General features: G+C 36.6%; 1 protein-coding gene across 1 annotated transcript in view; it reads right to left on the minus strand.

Annotated features, from left to right (window-relative positions):
- The window catches only part of LOC150098179 (sodium channel protein para-like), a 1,334,265-nt gene that overhangs the window by 1,094,670 nt on the left and 215,056 nt on the right, over positions 1-24,539 (minus strand). The gene's annotated exons all lie outside the window — the stretch shown is intronic.

The following is a 24,539-nucleotide window of genomic DNA, read 5'->3' on the forward strand; positions in this document are numbered from 1 at the left end:
AAAGGAGCCAATGCCAATTCAACCACCCACCTCCTAGTTAATGGGTTCTTGTCAGACCCAGTAAAAATTCAAAAAGGAGTCAAGCAAGATTGCCATCTCAGTCCACTGCTCTTTGCATTGGTTCTTGAGCCTTTCTTACAAGTCAACAATACACATGCTGTGTGAAGAATAACAGTTCCTTCAACTAAAAAGGAAAATAAGGTATTATCATATGCTGATGATATAGTCGGAACTTTGAAGGATAATGATTCCACACATATATATTTTTTTGATATTTTGGAAAAATTCAGCAAAAGCAGTGGATTAATTATTAATGCAGACAAGACAAAATTAAAAGTTTATGGAAAGTGGGATCTTGGAGACATTCTTTTGGACTAACCCCAAAGAGAGAACCCCTCATTATACTTGGAATTCCCTTCTCCACTTACCCAATATTACCAGTCCAAGAACTTATATACAAGAACTTGGAAATGTTAGAAGACTGGAAAAGAGGACTTCCCTCCTTTTCTTCTAAAGCCATAGTACTCAAAACCATAATCTTTCCTGCTCAGCTGTACATAATAAATATTACAGACATCACAGAATCTGAAGAAAAGCAATTATATAGTAAACATCTGCAATTTTTTGGGTCTAGCAGATACCAAGAAGTTAAAAAAGGAATTTTTTTCAACTATCAATGAAGCATGGAGGATTTGGACTTCCAGTTTTAAAATTCTGCTATTTAAGCAATACAGCTTCAAAAATCCATAAAATATTGCAAACTAATCACACATGTGCAGACCTTCTCCATACTACTTGGGTTTTCATCTTCCCCTGTTTGGAGTTAATAATTATAAAGGTCCAAAAGCTGAGATTGTTCCTGAATACTACAAGACTCTGTGCTTAACTCTAAGACTGCTAAAAAATTCTGGAATTGACATTATTTCCATTAAAAAAAAAAAGGTATAAAGAAATCTTTAATAAGGTATGACATCTTTTGGCAACTCGTATATGTAAATATGACTTCTCCGTTACTTCCACCTTGGTATCACCACTTCTGGGTCTGGCTCCCACTGACGAGACCTCAATAAAGGTCAAACCGGTCTGGGTAGTGGCCCTCACCTTAATGCACAGCATTATACATGTCCACAAGGAAATGTGTTTTGCATTATGGGAGACAAGGAGTGATGAGAGCTTGGTCCGCCTTTACCACAAGTTGCCTCAGTCCTGAATATACTTCAGGTGCAAACTTTGTTTGCATACACTTGGCTAAAGGATAAAACTAAATTTATTAAAATCTTTAATCTCTTTCACTGCAAAGTTCCACAGTTGGACTGACAACAATATTTTGTTTCATAATTTGATGAAGTTCCAAGGGTACCATAACAGGAAGGATCTTGCTTGAAGAATTGCATATGGTTGCCTTCCAGTCAATGCCATCAAATGGAGGTACTTTAACATTGGAGATCCAATACGTGATATCTGTTACCAATTAGAAACAGTAGAACATGCATTCTACAGCTGCCCTCTTGCTCTGCGTATTTGGAATAGATTATGTAATGTGTTGGGCATGCCACTATTTACAACAGAACAGGTAATTTTTTTACAATACCCACCACCTGTCAGCAATGGGAAGAGAATTTTGATTTTTATAATTAATGAATTAAAATACCATTTATGGAAGGTTAGAAAAAACAGGATTCGAAAACCAGCAATATGACATCCAAATGCTTTATAATATTGTATTGTAGAAATTTTATTGTTAAGTCAGATGTTTTTTGTATTTAGAAAGAAGCATTCTAGGAGATATCAAATTGATCACTAGATGGTGTAGGCCACCCACATTATGCAATATTCATCAGGGAGAGATAAAATTCTGTCTATTCTTGCTATGAGAGGTTTTTTAAATAGTTCCATCCTCTTAATTCAATGTAGTCTTATGGTGAATTGCAGGGATGACTAGAGAGCAATCGCAGGCAGAGAAGGCCAACTCATAACCCAGATGAGGCTAACAACCTGGGTATCAGTCATTTTTTGCACTTTAGTTTCAATTGATTTTTTGGTTGTTCATCTATATGAGATTGATGAAAAAGGAAAAGTGATAGCCTTTGGCTATATGATGATATAAAAGTGTTGAGGCCTTCTCTCTCTCTCTCTCTCTCTCTCTCTCTCTCATGCTATCTATCTGTCTTTTCTTCTCCTAATACTATCAGGCTCTCTGCACCCCTATATTAACTACTCTAGGCCTATGATGAGCAACCCTTTACTTTTTCACCTCAATAAAGGTCGAAACCAGTCTGGGTAGTAACCCTTCCCATAATGCATAGCATTATACATATCCGTAAGGATATGTGCTTTGCATTATGGGATACTAAGGCAAGTGAAGCGAAGTTATACGCTTCTATATATATATATGAGTTGAAAACAGTTCAGATGCAAACTTGTTTGCTTACACTTGGATAAAGGATTCAACCAAGAATATAATTTCTTGGTATCTTTAGTTTACCAGAAATATATATTTCCTTTTTCTGATTGTGGTAGATGTCATAAATGAAATATGTTAAAAAGTTCTAACAGAGATCTGCACTGTTTGCAAAGGAGTCTTACCTTTATAAAAATTTATCATCTGACAAGAATGACAACGGAACAAACTATTTACATTACTGTGAATCATAGCCCAAAGTAATGTTCTTTAATATGTTGTAAGATTTTACCAAATTCTTCATGACCTGCTAATCTAGATGAATGATCTGAAACAATTCCTAGCAATCTATCCCTCCTCTAAACATCTAAAACACCAAAATGTTTTTCTTTCACCCAAGTTTTGTTTCTGAGAATGACACTTAAAAACTTTAAACCTTCATTCTTTATTGCATACAGTTAACTGAGATTGACTATTCTGAATAGACTTCAAATTTTCATCTTTTGTTTTAATAACAAGCATAATTTTATCATCTATTCTTTTTTTTAAAAAATATTTCTAAGCTCAACCTATTCATTACAATTCTTTTTCTCTGAAACCTTATCTTTAAAATGTTTATGAGAAAAACTTTCATTTTTTGTTAATTCTCTTTCATTAGATTCAGAGTTATTCATATCATCTGACTTGAAAAGATCTTAATAAGTTAGTATTCAAATTCTGAATTAATAATTCCTCTCTAAGCAATCTGTAGTGCTTCTTCAATAGCAGTAAGATCAGGTTTATAAATAGCTCTTTTTAATTCAGATTGCAAACCATTCCTAAAATGAAAGAAAAGTGTTCTATCGATATATTCAGAATCATATTCAGTATGCAAAATAGTTGAAATGATCTTGCTCCACAAGCATACAAGCATGGTTCTAGAACAGAAATTATTATTATTATAATTATTATTCGGGCCTCCATGGAGTCAAAAGACATGGGAAGTTCTTCCTAGGAAACACAAAGTCTATCATACCACTTCTTGAACTCAATGACTGTTTCTTCTCTCACCGTTCTATCAGGCAATGTGTTCCATGATTCAACCACCCTCCATGCAAAGAAACCATTCCTCACCCTCTTGCTCACCGCTTCCTTTTGCAACTTCCAGCTGTTCCACCAAGCAAAAGAACTCCCCAGTGTCAACCCTGTAACTACCTCTCAACAGTTTAAAAGTCTCAATCATATCACCTCTCCTTCTTCTATCTACCAAACTCTGCAGTCCTGAAACCATCTTTGTTATCTGCTTCTATACCCTTTCCACAGTTAATTTATCCTCGTCAAATCCTGGGGACCAAATTTGAGAACAATAGTCTATGTGTGGTCTAAGCAGGGTCTTATACAAATTTCCAAGTATATCTGTAATTGTGGTCAAGGTATTAGAGAAATTGGTTATGAATAGAATGCATGACTGTGATGATGGACATGGGATTCTTTATAGATCCATAAATCTTACATTGGATTCTTTATAGATCCATAGTCAGCATAGTCTTGTGAAGAGTAGACCTTGTATCAGCAATCTGCTGATTATGAAAAGGAGACAAAATGTGTTGAATAAGGAGGATTCATATACAGTGATAATATTCCTTGACTTTGCAAAGGTATTTGATAGATTAGAAGATGACACATTGGTATGCAAGCTGAAGAAGATTAGACCAAATAACAAATTGGTTAGATAAATTGAAGGTTGACTTTCTAAACAATTTCAGCAAATTGTGAATGATGCAGCAGTCTCAAGAAAGGAACGTGACTAGCTATGTGCTGCAGATATTTGTTCTTGGGTTGTTGCTAGTTAACTTACTATTATTATTATTAAACAAGCCCTCATGGAGTCAAAGACTCATCTGGGAGGTCCTTTTATCACATACACATCTCATCATACCGTGTCTTAAACACACTCAAACTCCTTGCAGACACCACACTCTCAGGCAAGGCATTCCAATCATTCACAACTCTGCATGAAAAAAACCTGCCTCTCACTTCCCTACTCACACCTGCTTTATACAGTTTCCAGGGATGACCTCTGGTTCTCCCCTGATCTCCCACTATTCTCTGTAGAACTTCTCCACCATTGATTTTATAACAACCCCTTACCAACTTGTAAGTCTCTATCATATCTCCCCTCTTCCTTGTCTCCACCAGACTCTGCAAATTACATCTTCTCAATCTTTCCTCATACTCAACATTCCAGAGGTCAGAAACTACCTTAGTCAGTCTCCTTTGGACCCTTTCCAACATCTCTTCATCCTTCTGAAAACCCGGTGACCAAATCTGGGCACAACAGTCAATCAGTGTGGCCTAATCAGAGCCTTATACAATGGAACAAGAATCTCCCTACTTCTACATGTCAGTGTCCTCCGCATCATTCCCAGAAGTCTTTGTGTTGTCTTCACAATTTTGGCAATGTGCCCCCTAAATTTTAGATCCTTATCCACTATCACCCCCAGATCTCTTATTTCCTCTACTTCCATCAATATATTCTCACCAAGCATAAATTCTGCATCCCATCTTTGTTTTCCAAATTTTAAAACCTTACATTTTGCAACATTGAACTCACATTCCCATTTCCGTGCCCAATTACTCAATTTATTCAATTCTTCTTGCAAGGCCACAGCATCTTCACTACTCTTTATGGTTCGTCCCAACTTTGCATCATCTGCAAACAACTGAATATCTCCATCCAAATCTTCACCTATATCATTAATATACAAGTTAAACAGCAATGGACCTAAAACAGACCCCTGAGGCACTCCACTAGTGACTTTCCCTTTCCTTGATATTGCTCCAACATACACAACTTGTTGATAACTATCAGATAGCCAATCTCCAATCCAATGCACTAATCTAATATCCAATCCCATCTGCTCTAGTTTGATTGTTAACTTCATGAGGTACTCTATCAAAAGCCTTTGCAAAATCCAAGTATATTACTGTGTATCCTTCTCCTCTGTTCAAGGAAGCAGTCACTTTATTATAATAAGTAAGTAGATTACTAAAACATGATCTCCCTTTAGCAAATCCATGCTATTCATCAAAGATTATGCCATTGTAGTCAACCCAACTCTGGATCCTAGTTCTCACAAGCTTCTCCAACAACTTAACCACAACACTTGACACAGAGATAGGCCTATAGTTCGATGCTTGAGTTCGATCACCTCCTTTATGAAATGGCACAATCTTGCCCTCCTTCCACTCTTTAGCAACTTGAGCAAGTGCAAGACTCGTATTAAAAAATATGTCAAGGCAGGTGTCAACTCTCTGGCACATTCATTCAAAATACACGGTGATATATTAACAAGTCCCCCAGCCTTATTTATATCTAGTTTACTCAACTCCCCAAACACCTCTTGCTCACTTACAGTCAGTCTCTCCTCCCCATCATCAACTGCTCTCATTCTCTTCATGAAGTCACATTCACAAGATTGAAAGATCTTTATGAACTGCTCATTAAGTATCTCCACCACACATGCTGCATCAGCTGTCTTTATACCATTTCCTCCAATCAATGTCATCCTTCCATAATCATTGTTTCTTTTGCTGGCTACATATCAAAAGAACTCCCTAGGATTCTTTTTGGCTTCATTAGCTAACTGCTGTTCATACCTCTCTTTAGCTACTCTCAACAACCAAGTCACCCTCCTTTCCTGGTCTTTGTAGACCTCATGAAATTGGTTACTACCACTTCTCTTATGCTGCCTCCACAATGCTCTTTTTCTCTGTATCGCATTCTTAATCTCTTTATTCATCCATCTCACACCTACCTTATTTAACCTTCTCACCCTTGGAATACATTTAGACATTGCATCTACTAGACAGTTTTTGAAAATCCTCCAAGCTGCAATGATCTCTTTTCCAGATAACTCCTCATTCCATGCTACACCTGCAAGCTGTCTCCTGAGCTCTTCATAATCACCCCCCTTGTAGTTCCACATATACCCTTTTTTCACAGGGGTTCTTGCACTGCTGGCAACCACCCAGGTAATCACCTCATGGTCACTTTCACCAATTGGTGGATGATTTGACACCTCATTTATAATTACATCCTCCGATGAGATGACCAAATCCAAGACCCTTAATCCTTGTGTGCCCTCTGTTACATACTGTCTGAGGTAGTAGTTATCCCTCAAAAACTCAAGAAACTCATTTTCTTTACTTCCAGTTGCTATCTCTTCATTCCAGTCTATATTGCCATATTGCCATAATTAAAATCACCCATAATGATCACCCTTTTCTTATTTACTTGGCTTATTTGGCTATACATTTCACTATCATCACCACCATCCACATTACCAGGTCTATAACAACATCCCACCAAGTTTGATTCTATTCACGTCTATCTCACACCATACTGCCTCAAAACCACTGGCCCTATTTCCCTCTTGCATCTTTACTTTGTATGGACATAACTCTTTCTCTATCATCAATAGCACTCCCCCTCCCTTTTTACCCCTTCTATCCTCACGAAACACATCATACCCTTCCATATCTATTCCTGTCAGGATGTCGTCCTCATCTGACCATGACTCACTTATTCCGACAATCTTTGGGTGCACAGATGCAATTAGTGCAACCAATTCATCTGCCTTGTTTCTTATACTTCTAGTATTGGTATACAAACACAACAGCTCATTTCTAGATCTACAGCTAATTCCACTGATACTACCCACTTGATGTGATCTCTCCATGCTGGGCTGGGGCCATTTCCCTTTCTGCTTCTTCATTTCAGAACCCTTTGCAATTCCATCTGTTTCCTCCTGATCCCTGGTCATCTCATTTCTTTCCTGCCTACACATGCTCTCACATCCTCTTGGAGCATCCACCTTTCTCACGCTGTGTACCCCTGTCCACCCTGAGCCTCCCTTTTCCCCTGCTTCTATGCACACCCATTCTCTCATTTACTATACTCATACTACTCACTTCCCCATTCATTTCCACTTCTTCAATCTCTCCTGTCTTACTCTCCTGCTCTTCCACATCACTCCCCTCTCGATCTAATTCATTCTCTTTATTTACTTCTCTACCTTCCAGCAGCAGTCTCTCCAAGTGATTCACACCATAACCACTCAAATGCAGTCCATCACTCCCATACAGCTCAATTCGTAACTCAAACTCATTCCACACATTAACAAACTGTACTCCCATCTCCTCACACGTTTCAGCCAGAATATCATTCATAATCCTTGCTCTCCGCCTCATTTCACCACAAGCATACCTAGGCAACACACTGACTACCCTTCCTGTCACACTATTCTCTTTTATCTTTCCAAGCAGTCTCCTGACATTCATTTTGACATGTTCTTTGTTCTCTCTCAAATCATTTGTACCAATTAATACAATTAACTCTTTTGCTCGCTCCCACCTCATATCCAATGCCTCAATCACTCTACTCATTTTACCGCCTGGAAAACATACCTTGTGCATTTTATCCTCTAGCACACCTTTAATAACGGAGTCGCCATATAACGCCACTCGCTCATCTTTTGTTAACTCTTTCATGCCATTATGATTTTTTTTTAACAGTTTTGACCTGAATTCTCTTAATTTCATTCCGCATTTATTTCATTTCTTGCCTCATCCAATCCAATTCACCTTCCGAATCTCGCGACACATTCTCTCTATCATTAAATCTTTCTAACTTTCTAACTCTCGAACCCCTCTTCTCACTTTCCCTCTCATTCATCCTTCTTTGTTTCCGTACTTTCGGTCCACCATACGTCCAACTTTCACTATCATTCTTCTCACTTTTATATTCATTTATCTTTCTTTGTTTCCGTACTTCCGGGCTAACATGCGTCCAACTTTCGCTATCATTCTTCTCACTTTTACTGTCATTCATCTTTCTTTGTTTCAGTACTTTTGGTCCAACATGCATCCAACTTTCGCCCTCATTCATTCTTTTTTCGCTATCATTTATTCTTTCGATTTTTTTCACTTGCGATTTCTGCATCACACCATTTCTACTTTCATTCGTTCTCTGAATTTCGTTTCTTTCCGCCTCACTTTCATCCCTTTTAACATCCGTTACGGTTTTCAAATCGCTCTTTTTCTTTTTTCCTGATTTTTTAACATTTTTTCGCCTCTCTTTCGCACCATTCTTCTCTTTCAAACGTGCGTTCATTACACAATCGGTACTAACACTTTCTGTCATCAGTTTCATATTTGCATTCATCAGTTCCTCATTCAGGTCACACTTCGCACACACCCTTCTTCCATCCTCACTAAACATCCACAAATCATTTATGTAATCGAAGGAATACATATAACAGATCTCACACTTAACGAAACGACTGAAATCTAAATTAAAATCATGGAATGACAATGCCGCTGCCATTTTTTTTTTCTCTCTCTCTGCAGGTTACTAGGTCTAATAATAACGATTTTGTAATTTAGTTTAGGCTAGAAAAATCACCCACACTAATAATACTGGTAGCGTACAATGTTTACAGCTGCTCTTACTCAAACAATTATGCATGTATACTTATTTATTTCTAGTAAAACTTATCTGAATCAGGAGCTCTTCAAATCGCGTCCACAGCCAATTATTTGTTTGTCATTATTTGTTAATGATATTTCACATGGACTGATTGGAGATTTTCAAATGTTCACTGACAATGCAATGTTAGGTAGGATTATCAATTATATCACTAATTCATTTTGTGTGTGATAGCAAAATCACACTTGTGTGATTTTGCTAATTCTATACAAGATCTGATTAGACTTTTCACTTGGACAAATGAGAGACTTTGTAGTTTTAATGTTAATAAATGCATTAAAGTTCTGAGGGCACATTGCAGGTTATGTAAAGACTGCACATTGTATTTCTTTGATAAGAAGTGAATTAACATGTAGGAATAAAAAAGTGGTGCCTTTGTATAAGGAATTAGTTTTCATTGTGATATGGAAATAATAGATACGATCCAGAGACTGACCAAAGTGATATAAGTATTTTGGAATGTTGGCTATGCAGAGTATTGAAGGAATGTAGACTAAAGTTCAGTAGATAGGAGGAAATGAGATTATGTATTAAAGATCTTCAAGTTAGCGAAGGTATTTTAACATTACAGAAGGCATTTGCAAGAACAGCAGAGGATGTGATGGGAAGAATGAGAGGCTATCTAAGTTATGTAAATGTTGTGCAGTGTAGAAAGGTGTGAGGACTAGATTTTTCTTACATGGACTGTGATTTGTGAGTGAAACTCATTGCCAGAAAGTGTTTTGAACATGAGGAGAGTGCAAATGATTTCAAGGAAGTTAATATGATAGATGCATTGTTAGTTAAGTGGACAGCTTATTGAGTCTATATATATATATATATATATATTTTTTTTTTAAAGAATAAATATTTAATGACTTTAAACTGAGATAAAATATTAAGTTTTAATGAAAATGATACAACTAGTTTCAGCCTTTTACAGCCTTCATCAGGTATCCACTAAAGGTAGAACACAATAATAAAAATTGAAGTTACAAAAAACTGAGAATTACCGGCAAAAAATGCAATACATAATTGACACAGAAAATGTTGTATTTTTCAAGTTGTTCTATCTAATGCGCTATTGTTTGTTGCATGCATGCTTGCAAGTTCTCATGAACGCCAGTATTGAACAACTGCAGCATGGCTATCAGGGATGTTGTAACTCAAATTGCTGTTCAAATGTTCAGGATTAAGGAGGATTTCCCTGGACTCCACGATTTTCCTTTCAAACTCATCACTGCAGCGAAAAATGTTTTCGGATTTATACCAGCAAACTGAGTGACTCTGTAGATCATCATGAGGATTGTTTGAGAAAAGAACATGACTGGATAGCACAGATGCATGTGATCTTTTATAGGAGATGTCTCTCTTATGCTCCTCTATACATAGTTCAATAGATTTGTTAGTCTGTCCAAAATAAGGAATATTAAAATCGCACCATAACTTGTATACACCTCGATATTTCAGGTTGTGATGAATAGGCTTCGGATGGCTTATAAGAGAACGGACTTTAGGAAGTGTAGTGAAAAACGTCCTGTTGTATTTTTAATGACTTTAGCCAATTTATTGGAGACTGAACTAATGCAAGGTATTGAGATGCTACCTTTAAAATCAGTAGTTTCTGTAGTACACTGCTTAGGAGGATCCAGAAGAAATTTCTTAAATGTTTTTTCAGAATATCCATTTTGTTTAAAGATAAGAGAAAGGTGATTAATTTCTTTTTGGAGCTCATCTGGTTCATTTAAAAGAGAGCGTGCTCTGTGTCCTAAGGTAGAAATAGTTCCGAGCTTTTGTGGTGGAAAGTGATGAGATTGACAGTGCAGATATCTGTTAGTATGAGTAGGTTTTCTGGATATAGAGATTTTAAATCTATCAGAGCATCGTGTAACAATTGCATCCAGGAATGGAAGGCAGTTATTTAGTTCTAGTTTGGCAGTGAATTTTATATTAGAATGCTAGGTTGTTAAGATGATGAAGAAAATCCATGAGAGATGTGTGTCCATGACTCCATATAATGAAAATGTAGTCAACATACCGTCTCCAAAGTTTCAGCTTAAGTGAGAAGGACAATATGGCTTTCATTTCAAAATCTTCCAGGAAAATGTTTGCTAGAACCGAGGCATCTCTAACTGACATCAAAAGAAATTATAAAAAAACATTGAAGAAAATAGGACTGAGAATCAACAGGTTAGTTTTCCTCAAATGGTGTAAATTCAATCAAGTTTTTCCTAATATCATATCGTTTCAAGAAAAAATGACAACAGAACGCGCTAAAAGAATTTATCGTAAAGCAAAGTTAGGTCTTCTCAGACATTTTCATTATATGGAGTCCCAGACACAGATCTCTCATGCATTTTCATCATCATCTTAACAACCAGCATTCTAATATAAAATTCACTGCCGAACTAGAACGAAATAACTGCCTTCCATTTCTGGATGTAATTGTTATATGATGCTCTGATAGATTTAAAATCTCTATATACAGAAAACCCACTCATACTAACTGATATCTGCACTGTCAATCTCATCATTTTCCACCACAAAAGCTCGGAACTATTTCTACCTTAGGACACAGAGCACGCTCTCTTTTAAATGAACCAGATGAGCTCCAAAAAGAAATTAGTCACCTTTCTCTTATCTTTAAACAAAATGGATATTCTGAAACAACGATTAAGAAATTTCTTCTGGATCCTCCTAGGCAGTGTACTACAGAAACTACAGATTTTAAAGGTAGCATCTCAATACCTTACATTACTTCAGTCTCCAATAAATTGGCTAAAGTCCTTAAAAAATACAACATCAGGATGTTTTTCACTACACTCCCTAAAGTCCGTTCTCTTATAAGCCATCCGAAGTCTATTCATCACAACCTGAAATATACAGGTGTATACAAGTTATGGTGCGATTGTAATATTCCTTATTTTGGGCAGATTAACAAATCTATTGAACTACGTATAGAGGAGCATAAGAGAGACATCTCCTATAAAAGATCACATGCATCTGTGCTATCCAGTCATGTTCTTTTCTCAAACAATCCTCATGATGATCTACAGAGTCACTCAGTTTGCTGGGATAAATCCGAAAACATTTTTCGCTGCAATGATGAGTTTGAAAGGAAAATCGTGGAGTCCAGGGAAATCCTCCTTAATCCTTAACATTTGAACAGCAATTTGAGTTACAACATCCCTGATAGCCATGCTGCAGTTGTTTAATACTGGCGTTCATGAGAACTTGCAAGCATGCATGCAACAAACAATAGCGCATTAGCTAGAACAACTTGAAAAATACAATGTTTTCTGCATCAATTATGTATTGCATTTTTTGCCTGTAATTCTCATTTTTTTGTAACTTCAATTTTTATTATTGTGTTCTACCTTTAGTGGATACCTGATGAAGGCTGTAAAAGGCTGAAACTAGTTGTATCATATTCATTAAAACTTAATATTTTATCTCGGTTTAAAGTCATTAAATATTTATTCTTTAAATGTACCATAACAACCAAGTAGAAGCTCAGGAATACATATATATATATATTATTTGAGAAGTTCCGTAATGTAAAGGATTGATACAGACACAGTTATACATTAATTTTAAAGTAGAACTATGTCTAGTGTAACTATTTCAAATAAATGTATTTGAATTTATTTTGAGACATGATATCATTGAAGTGAATTGCTCTAGAACTGTCATAGAGCCATTTTTTTAATGAGTCATTTCTAGTCCATATAGTGCTGTGAATTAATATTCAGGTATCAGGTATATGTGTGGGTTTTCTGTGACATCTAAATTCTCCCATAATAATTATTATTTTTGGGGACAACAGCAAATTAAGCCAGCTGGGGAGTAAAATTTATGGGGCTCCTAATTTTTTTTTTTTACATTTGGAAAAGTTGACAGCGTTTCTTTTGCAACCCGGTATACTTGTGTGGCAGTATGAATTTGTCTTTAACTTTTTTTTAAAAATGATAGAAACTGTTCCAATTCTTCATCAAAATGTGTAATATCTATAATGTTCTTATAGATCCAGGGTGACCACATCTAGTACTTTCGTACTAGATCTAGTATGTTTTATAAATTTTTAGTGTTCTAGTACGTTCACCAACAGATCTAGTACTTTTTTCCCTTCCGAATAATAATAATAATAACAACATGACAGTTAGACATATGAGTTGAATATTTTTCTCTTCTCCCACCTCCCCATATGTCATATTTAGTGACACAAGAATATGATTTCTCTTTTTTTCCTACCCCTCTCACTGTTGCTAGTCTTCTCTCTTCCACCCATGATCCCTTACTCAGGCAATACGACTGGCATTACCCAATGAAAATATATGCTTCGTTGTTCAAACGCTTCTCGCGTGTTATAAGAAGTCCAGTGTTTTTATTAATTTTATTAACAAAAACTTGTTTAATTCTTCATTGAAAATATTATTATTTAGATTTTACTTTTAAACATGACAAGTGACAAGAAAAACATTCTAAATTTAAATTTGATTCTAAATCTCAGGGGAAAACGTGTAGTGCATGAGTCAGTAAAGTACATAAACGAGCTATTGAAAGTGAAGATATCAATGCCAGCCCTTCCCACTCACAAGAAACCGCTTCTCACACAGGTAATTCAGATAAAAGAGAAAGTGATGCTAGTTATGATTCAAATTCAGGTTTGCAAGGCTCATCTAAAAAGATGAAAAAATCATATAAGCAAAAATTCAAAGAAGAATGGTTCGAGGATCCCTTTCTTAAATCCTGAATTTATTCAGGTAAAAGTAAAGAACACACTGCTTATTGTAAATTTTGTGATATAAGCATTAATGGTAGCAAATGTCTATTGATCGTTATGCAAACACTCCAAAACACTAGCAGAATGTAGAATCTAAAAGAAGCTCACCAGGTATAATGTCATTGTTTAAATTCAGGTCCAAATATCAATTGGGAAAATAAATTAAAGAGACAGAATTAAGATTATGTGCATATGATGTAGACAGGTCCCTTCCGTACAGGGGTGCAAAGAATCCGGGCGGCACAATTTACGGACGACATAATCGAACACATTCATAAAAAATAGGGAATAAATAATGCACTGAACTGTTTGTGCATATTTCTCACCTTCGAATGCGAGAGATTTCAGTGAGGGGCTGAGTCGCTGGGCAGTTAAATAAATGGTACGAACTTCAACACAACTTACTTTCATCACTGCTCTCAGCACAGTGAACAAACATTCTAGTGAATTTCTTGAGTTTTCTTCTTGATGGACCTGTGTTTCACACAGGATTTCTCCATGAGTGCAGGTCACAAAGATGCCTCCAGCGATCTCGATCTTGAGCCTCTCTCTCTCTCTCTCTCTTCCATGTTATCCCCATAGATTTCACTAGTGGATCTTCTCATCTTGTAGGTGGTCTTCCTGGTTTTCTCTTTATTCTTGTTGCAAGTTGAATATTCTATATGTCCATCTGTTATTCCTGAGTCTGGCGATGTGACCTGCCTATCTCATCCTGCTTTTATATACTGCAGTTACCATATCTTTTATGCCTGATCTCTTTCTTAGTTCCGTGATTCTAACATCTTCCATTTTGTTGATGTTACAAATCCTATGTTCCATTGCACGCTGAGTTATTCTGAGAGTCTCTTCTTTTTTTTTTGTCATGTTCCATGTTACATTACAGGAGTATATTTGTTTATTATATAAAAATGAGTATTTTTTTTACTATTTGTGTTTTTTCTTTATTTTGATATACATTTCTCTTAATGTGCAGTATAATGAAATGATTCGTAATGTGTTATTGTACTTCGGGATCCTTTAATTTTTAATGGAAAGGGGGGGGCACAAAAATTTGCTCTCGGGAGTCACAAACCAACGGAACAGCCCTGGATGCCTAACACAATTTGCTTTTGTGGCTTATGGATACTCTTCCAACTCTATTGAAAACAACTGCTCCTAATAGTGAAATTGCTAAAAAAATACAGTGTGGAAGCACTAAATGTAACTATCTTATAAAAAATGCATTGGCTGTAGATCAATGCAATCAAAGCAATGAAATCCCCCCCCACACACACACACACAAAAATAAAACTCCTTTGATGAATGGACTCCTTTTGACAAAAGAAAAATTGAAACATTCATCAGCCAAAGATTTTACTGTTTCTGAAGAGTTAATTAATTTAGTAAAATCTGATAAAAATAATGAATAAATACTTCCAGTGTTTTTCTCTTGTGAGTGGGAATCCCTGTATATATGTAAATAGCATAATAAATAACTGAAAATTTAATGTTACATTATTTTAAACACTAAAATGAGGCTAAAAATTATATAGTAAATTGACACATGTGAAGTGCTAGAGCGCTACAATTGAGACTTCTATTATGATGATTGACAACTGCAGCTCTTGGACTCATAGATGACAGTGAGGTGAGTTTTCACTTCTTTTCTTTTCATATTTGTTATACATGTGTTAATTTAGTGGTTTTACATTGAGTTTGTCCATGATAATAAAGTAATAATATTGTAAAATGCCCTAAATAGAGTGAATGAAACGAAAGCAAATAAAAATTTAGTATTTTTTTTTGAGATCTAGTATCTTTTTCCTGCATAAGTTGGTACGAAATATTTTTGTTGGGTGGTCACCCTATATAGATCTCTTTAATTTTTCCACATAGCTTGGGGCTAATGGCACCCAGAAGGCCCGACACCTGCTTGATCCACCTCTGATTGGGGAGCTAGACATAGACTATTTTACAGATAAAGGACTCTGGGGTTCTTAAGGGTCAAAGCTGTATAACTGGGAGAAGACCTTCATGGAGTCTTTTAAGGAATGCAGAGAACTGACTGGAGCTTCTATCCTAATGTTCAATCCTCACCTTCTCGTGGTGCACCCTATTAGGTTATACTTAACAGGGTCCATCCTAAGCTAGATACTGAACAAATGAGGATGGGCTGAAAATTTGAGATTTAGCTTACCAAGCTATATTCTTGTAAGATGTAAGATGCATCAATGGAAAAGAAATGGAACAGAAGAAGAAGAATTGGATAAGTACCAGATTGACATAATAGACATGACTGAAACAAAGAAGACAAAAACAGGCGAGATCTTTCTAAGCAACAAATACAAAATCTGAGATCTGGGTTTGATAGTGGATAAGGATCTGAAATTTAGGGGACACATAGCCAAAATTGTGAAGACAACACAAAGGCTTCTGGGAATGATGTGGTGAACACTAACGTGCAGAAGTAAGCAGATTCTTGTTCCATTGCATAAGGCTTTGATTAGGCTACACATGGACTATTGTGCCCAGATTTGGTCACCTGGTTTTCAGAAGAATGAAGAGATGTTGGAAAGGGTCCAAAGGCAACTGACTAAGGTAGTTTCTGACCTCTGGAATGTCGAGTATGAGGAAAGATTGAGAAGATGTAATTTTCAGAGTCTGGTGGACAGGAGGAAGAGGGGAAATATGATAGAGACCTACAAGTCGGTAAGGGGTTGTTATAGGTTCAATGCTGGAGAAGTTCTACAGAAAATAGTGGGAAATCAGGGAAGAACCAGAGGTCAACCCCTGGAAACTGTATAAAATGGGTGTGAGTAGGGGAGTGGGAAGCTGGTTTTTTTTGTGCAGAGTTGTAAATGATTGGAATGCCTTGCCTGAGAGCGTGGTGTCTGCAAGAAGTTTGAGTGTGTTTAAGACATGGTATGATGAGTTGTGTGTGATAAAAGGACTTCCCAGATGAGTCTTTAACTCTATGAGGCTTGGGGTAATAATAATAATAATAATAATAAATAATAATAATACAAAATGTTATATCCAGGCAATACAATCACGGAAAAGAAGGACTAGTTATAGTATTCAACACTAAATTCTAGGATAATCTTCTTAAAATGGTAAACAATATCACATACAGTGATGTGGGCAAATATCAGAATTGAGAACTGGACAATGAGACTTATTTGTGCCTATAGTCCCACAGAAGGTTCTACCTAAGAAGAAATGGAGGAATTTTTTGAGGTATTAGAGAAGGCAACTGATACAATGAAAAGGAAAAGCTGGTCCTTGTTGGAGATCTAAGCAGCAGAGTAGGAAATGACCCAGACGTACAGAAATGTTTTGGGAAAATTTAGAGAAAAGAGCAAAGCTAATAATAATGGTAAGTACTTGTTGGTTTTCTGTTCAGGACATAACTAGTTATTACTAACATTATGTTCCAATATATAAAAAAAAAAAAAAAGTACACAAATTCACATGAAGAGATGAAGAGAAGATACAAGAAAAATGAACATCTCAGTGACCATGTTATTGTTGATAGTAATTGGTTTCCACTGGTTCAGGACACAAGAGTATACAGAGTCAGTGGCAAACCCTGAAAAGAAAACATTGATTGATTGATTGATTCAGCCAGAGAAGCATGTAGTGAGGTTGTCTGTAAGGATAGAAAAATCAGAACTCTATGATGGACTCTGGAAGTGAAATAGGAAGTTAAGGAAAAGAAGAAAGCATATTGAAAGCTACTGGAAAGTAAGTCAGCTTGTGCTCTTACAGAATATAGAGAAAAATGTACGAAATTGAAGCATTGTGTAAAATTGGCTAAAAAAACTGGTGGGAAGATTTTGGTAAAACATAGAAAATAAATATCAAGAAAGTGGCAAAATATTATGGAGGCCATTGAAAAAGCTCAGAAATGGTGGAAAAAGTACTGCAAAAGGAATCAAGGATGATTAAGGGTGACATGAAAACTGAAGATAAAGGTATTCTAGATGTCAGGAGTAATTATTTTGCAAGATTGCTAAATGAAACAAGCAGTGTTAGCACAGTGGTAGAAAACATTCAATAGGAATGCAGTCAGGAACACATCGGAGAAAGCCATCAAAAACCTGAAATATGAAATGGCAGCTGGAGTAGATGATATTTAAACAAAAATGCTCAAATTTAGAAGAATAAGTTTTACAGTGGTTGCAATGCATAATTCAGAAGGCCTAGTCCGAGGATCAAATTCCAGATGATTGTTTGTAGCAGAACTTTCGTAGTAAACATCTATAAAAAGGGAAATAAAATTGAATATGAGGATTTTCTCTACTGAGTGTTCCTGGTAGGATTTATGCAAGTGGAAGGAATGCAAGCTAGATTCAGACCAAATAAAGGTTGTTAGGAAGAAAGAAGGCGGAGAAATCATGGGAATATAACAAGGATCTGTATTTAAGTTTTGTAGATCTCATAAAGCCATATGACAAAGTGCCAATTGTAAAGATGTTCAAAATGCTACAGTTATGTGGTATAAGTGGGATATAATATCAAGGAACAGTCAGTCTCTACTTGAACAGTCTCTACTTTTTCATCATATCAGCAATATAATATGCAGTCTACACAAAACTTGCAATGTGCCTACAGAACTTCAGTCCACTGTCTACCATCACCCCAGCATCCCAAATCTCATTCACTTCTTGAAGTACAGCTCCACCAATACAGTATGTAGTCATATCTCTCTATCCCAAAATGTAGCATCTTGCATTTATTAATATTAAAACTGGCACTCTGCTCTCATCTATCCAAGCTAAAAGTCTATTCAGATCTTGTTGTAGAGAATTACCATCACCAATACTCCTGATAATTCTACCTAACTTTGCATCATCAGCAAACATTTGAAGATCCCCAGTTAATCAACATCAAATATTATTAAAAAGTTAAAGAGTATGGGCCCAAGAACAGAATCCTGAGACATGCCAATGGTCACCTTCAAAGCACCCCCGCAGAGCAATTGAAAGAACGATGGTATGCTGCATCCTTCAATCGGAAAAGGCCAAAGTTTGATTCTTGTCATGACAAGAAGAATATTTAATGGTTTTCAATTTAAGGTGAGTTAGCCAATCTCATACAGAGGTAGCAGGATTTTTTCTCTTGGAAACTCAGGTTTTCAATTTAAGATGAGTTTGCCAATCTCATACAGAGGTAGTAGGATTTTTTCATCCAGCACACAGACACACAATTTACAGACAAAAAATACTAGCGTGGTGGTGGGCAGTAGATGGTGTTTGTGTACTGTAAATGATGGTAGTGGCAGTTTGAAGTATTTGATGGATTACATGATGGAGACAGAGTATTGTGGAGTAGGAGCCCTCCCACTATGAGTCTTTGGACATCTAGGGGAATCACATAATAATTTTCTGAGATGTTGCACCATCATACACAACTGGTTGGTATTGCTCAGAAAGCCAATCTTCAATCCATATAACTAATTTGTTATCCAATCCCATCTTCTGCAGCTTACATAACAATCTGTCATGTGATAATCTGTCAAATGCCTTGGCAAAGACCAAAAAAATTACTGTATATGAATCTCTCTTATTCAAAGCATTCAGCAACCTTATCATAAAATGTAAGCAGATTGCTAAAACAAACCAGCCCTTTGCAAACCCATGCTGACCATTAAAGAGAATTGATTGTCCTTCAAAACAATCTAATTTCTCTGATACTTTGATAAACTACAGATATATAGATCAATCTATAATTAGAAACTTTTCACCTAGAACCATTCATGTGGAGAGGTACTATTATGACTTCTTTCCACTCCTTAGGAACCCTCCCCCCTGCTGCAAGACTTTTACTAAATAACCAAATTAAGAGCATATCTAACTCTTTTTGCACATTCCTTAAAACTATGTGGTGATATGCCATCTATTCCTACAGCCTTATTAACATCTAACCCAAGCAACACTTAACACATCACTGATTCTTTCACTTTTAATTCTCCCAATCCCGGCATTTATAAATGTTGCACAGCATCATTCACAAACGCATGATATACACTGACGAAATGTCCATTAAACAATTCCACCATATTATTTTATTATTAGTGTTATTACACCTCTACAGAGTCAACAGATTCATCGTGGGAGGTTCATTCAACTGACATTATCATATAGAATCTTAAAATCCTTAACACTCGTTGCATTAACAACACATTCTGGTAATGGTTCCATTCACTAATAATTCTCCATGTAAAAATTCTACTCCTCACACCCCCTCTTCACTACACTTTTACATAACCTCTTCCAGGAATGACCTCTGGTTCTTCGCCACTCACCTTCTACTCTTTTTATAATCTCCTCTGGATTAATCTGATCAAATCCCCTCACTAACTTATATGTCTCTATCATATCACCTCTCTTCCTCCTATCCTCCAAACTCTGCAATCCACATTTCTTCAACATCTCTCTGTAGCCAGCATTCCAAAGTCCTGATATTGTCTTAGTCACTTGCCTCAGGACCCTCCCCAATGTCTCCACATCACACTGAAAACCAGGTGACCAGATCTGAGCACAATAGTCCAAGTGTGGTCTGACCAGTGCCTTATACAGTGGCACAACCACTTACTTATCCTTACAGTACTTCTGTACTGTAAGGATAAGTAAGTACTTACAGTACTTAAAGTACTTCTTATCATAGTAACACTATGATGGGCAGCCTTTGCAATACTAGCAATATGCCCTCTAAACTTCAGTCTACTCTCAACTAACACTCCCAAATCTTTAATTTCATCCACTTCCTGCATTATGGCACCATCGACAGAGTACACAGCTTTATATTTCTACACTCCGAAAGGCAACACATTGCACTTATTGATATTAAAATTACAACCCCACTCTTTTCCAAGTAAAAAGTCTATTCAAATCTTCCTAAAGGGAATTAACATCAGCAGTGCTACTTATAATTCTTCCCAATTTTTCATAACATAATCCACAAATAACTGAAGATCCCCAGTCAGTCCACATGATATCGTTTATAAACAAGTTAAACAGCAGGGACCCAAGAACAGAACCCTGGGGCATCCCTGGTATCGTTCAGAGAGCCAATCTCTGATCCATCTAATCAAAATACTGTCTATTCCCATCCTCTGCAGCTTGTATACCAACTTATCATGTAGTAATCTATCAAACGCTTTTGCAAAGTCTAAGAATATTACTGTATATGATTCTCCCTTATGTAATACACTCATTACCTTGTCATGAAATGCAAGTAAATTACTGAAACATCACCTACCCTTTACAAATCCATGCTAACCTTCATAAAAAATGATATGTCCATCAACCCAATTCTGTATTCTATTCCTTATCAATCTCTCCAATACCTTGAACACAACTGCAGTTATACAGACTGACCTATAGTTGTAGATTTCTGTCTTAGAACTATGCTTGTGGAGTGGAACTATTTTGCCTTCTTTCCACTCCTTAGGAACACTACCCACTGCAAGACTTTCATTAAATAATCAGGTCAAGGACATAGCCAACTGTTGTGCACATTTCTTAAGAATACGTGGTGATATGTCATCCATTTCCACAGCTTTATTCACATCTAACCCAACCAACATCTGATACACTTCTGTTTCTTTCACTTCCAATTCTCCTAATACTTGCCTCTCATCAATGTATTGCACTGGATCATTTACACAGTATGATATACTGTGTAAATAATCCAATGTTAATCTGCTATAAATATTCTTCCTCTTGCTTCCAATGTGACAGAAAAATTCCCTCAAGTTAACCTTGGCCTGACCAGCTAATCTTCTTTCACACTGCACCTTTTTTTTTTACCATGCTCATCGCCTTTCTAGCCTGCAGTTTATGCTCTTCATGGATCCAATCACTACCAATTGTCTTGTACCTCCTCCATAACATTTCTTTTCCAGCACAGCTTGCTTGACTTCACTGTTCATCCATTTCACTCCTACTCTATTTACTCGCTTAACTCTTGGTATGCAGTCATACATTGCTTTTGTCAGATACTGCCTTGTGACTTTCCATGCATTGTCAACATCTTTTCTGCTCAGCTTATCTACTAACTGATGCCAAGTGACTACAGAGCTTTCTATAATCACCTGCTTTATACTTCCACATGTATCCATTTTTGGCACTGACCTTTTCTTGTTTCATCACTTCCCAAACAATTACCTCATGATCACTTTCACCAACTGGCGGCAGTGTGAACACTTTATTAACAACTGCATCTTGTAAAGTTATCACCAAATCCAAAAATTAAAGCTCTAGTTGCTTCAATCATATGCTGCTTAAGATACTTATCTCTCAGAAATTCCACAAACTTGCTCCTTGTTCCTACACACTATCTCTTCCTTGCAGTCTATATTCCCTCGACTCCTTGGAGTTGCCCAGAATAATAATAATTCCTATAATTAAAGTCTCCCATCAGGATCACCTTCTTTTCACATGCCCAACTAATTTGCCTAACCATTTCACAATCAGTATTTTTATTTTCTGTATTCCCTGGCCTATAACAGCATCCAATCCAATATACTAACCTATTTATTTCAACTTCGCACCACACAGATTCAAAATCTATGCATGCACTACCAATTCTCACACTTTGCAGACACATTTCCTCTACAAGCAATAGCTGCATTCCCCCCCCCTCCTCTTTTCACATTTCTATCCTCCTAATTCTATTCCCGACATCACATCCTCCTCAAACAACCAAGTTTCACTTATTCCAATTTTTTTTTGGATACACCATCTCAATCAATGCAACAAGCTTAGCTCTCTTGTTTCAAATACCCTTTACATTTGTGTATAAACATAACAATCACTGTGTGTTTGAGGCCATTCTACCAGCACCAGCATTCTCTATTCTAGCTGCTATGCTACAACTCTCTCTTCGGTCTGACCACTACTGTTTCTTTGATCCTGACTGTGATTTCCATTTGTACCTGTATCATCCTCACTTTTATGCATTCCATCATGTCATTTTATACTGCTGCAACCACAGCTTCAACCTCACATCCATCTTCTTCCTACCATACAAACTGTTGATTTGTGCAATCCTGTTTCACAGGTAGACTGGGATCATTTGCTACATTAACTTCTTGACTCTGTGCCTTCTCAGAAAACAATAGCCTTTCTAAATGCCTAACACCAAACCCATACAAATTATAGAAGTGCAATCCTTATTAAACTGTATATCAACTTTAAATGGCAGACAGTTTTTGCTGCACAGTTTGATATAACTTTCCTGCTTACTGCCTTGAAAAAGTTGTTTGTAAGGTATCTGGAACAAGGTTTCTGGATTAACTAATCCTTAACCCACCTACAGTACTGATGTACGATAGGTTCATAAACTACCTTTCAGGATAGAAATGTAAAGGATTCATAATGAAAACTTAAAATGTACTGTATGAATAAGACTATGCCTTTATTAACATATAATGAAAGCACAGAATAAACAAGTGTTTGAATCTGGTAATGTTGAGATCTCTTGTGTCAGATAAATCACAGAAATAATCAGAGAAATGTCCGTCAAACTACAAGATGTTATTATTATTACTAATATCTGACCTTCATAGAATTAAAGGACTCATCATGAGAAGTCTATACTCTCTCATGCCAAAAGATCATCGAGCCATGATCACAGTTTCTGCACTTACCACACTTCAGTCAATGCATTCCACTCACCAATCACTCTCCATGCAAAAACCCACTTCTCCCTCCCTTGCTCACCACCCTCCATATACAGCTTCCATGGATGACCTCTAGCTCTCCTCTTGCATATTTCTACTGTATGAAATATCTTCTCCACATTAATCTGATAACAATCCCTCACCAACTTATATGTCTTAATCATATCCCCTCTTCTTCTATGCACACAGCTCTGTAAGTTGCATTCCCTCAATCTCTCCTCATATTTGACATTTCATAGAACTGACACTAACTTAGTACACCTTCCCCAGTACATCCTCATAACCCTGAAAGCTAGGTGACAAAACTGTGCACAGCAGTCCATATGTGGCCTGATCAAAGCCTCTTGTTTCTGCATGTCAATGTCTCCCTCATTATTGCCATAATCTGTTGGGATGTTCTTACAATTTAGCAATGTGACCCCTAAAATTCAAGTACTTGTCCACTATCACTCCCAGATCTCTCATCTCGTCAACTTCCTTCAAAATTTCTCCAGTTGTACACTCTGCATCCTAGACTTTGTGTTTTGCAATATTAAACTGATAGCTCCAATCATTTGCCCACTCAGAGTCTCTTCAGATCTTCTGGCAAGGCCACAACATTTGATCTACTTCTCACAGCACTTTCCACCTTTGCATTATTGAAAAGCAGCTGCACATCACCAGGTTAAGCTGGTTCCAAGTCACTAATGTACAAGTTAAACAATAATGGTCCCAAAATAGATCCCTGTGGCACTCCATTAGTGACCTTCCTCTATTGTGATACCATTCTTCCATATACAACCTGGTGATACTTGTCCAACAGCCAATCAGCTCTCCAACTTACTAGTTTGTTATTTAATCCCATCTGTTTCAGTTTAGCTACTAGCTTGTCATGTGGGATTCTATCAAAGGCCTCTGAAACTCCAAGTACACCACTGTATATGCATCTCCTTTATCAAGTGAATTTGTCAACTTGTTGTAATATGTAAGCAGGTCGCTGAAATATGACCTCTCCTACCAAACCCATGCTGACCATCAAAAGAATACTGCTATATCTATACTGTTTTGGTTTCACACTGGGGAAGATTCTTGTGATCTATTATTATTATTATCAACATTTGACCTCTATGGAGTAAGAGACTCATTGTGGAAGGTACTCACTATTGCATACAATGCTCATCCAACCTTGTCTTAAACTGAT

Source organism: Typopeltis vanoorti, chromosome 16, assembly GCF_054136105.1.
Source record: "Typopeltis vanoorti isolate ZY-2024b chromosome 16, IOZ_Tvanoo_1.0, whole genome shotgun sequence".
Taxonomy (NCBI): Eukaryota; Metazoa; Arthropoda; class Arachnida; order Uropygi; family Thelyphonidae; genus Typopeltis; species Typopeltis vanoorti.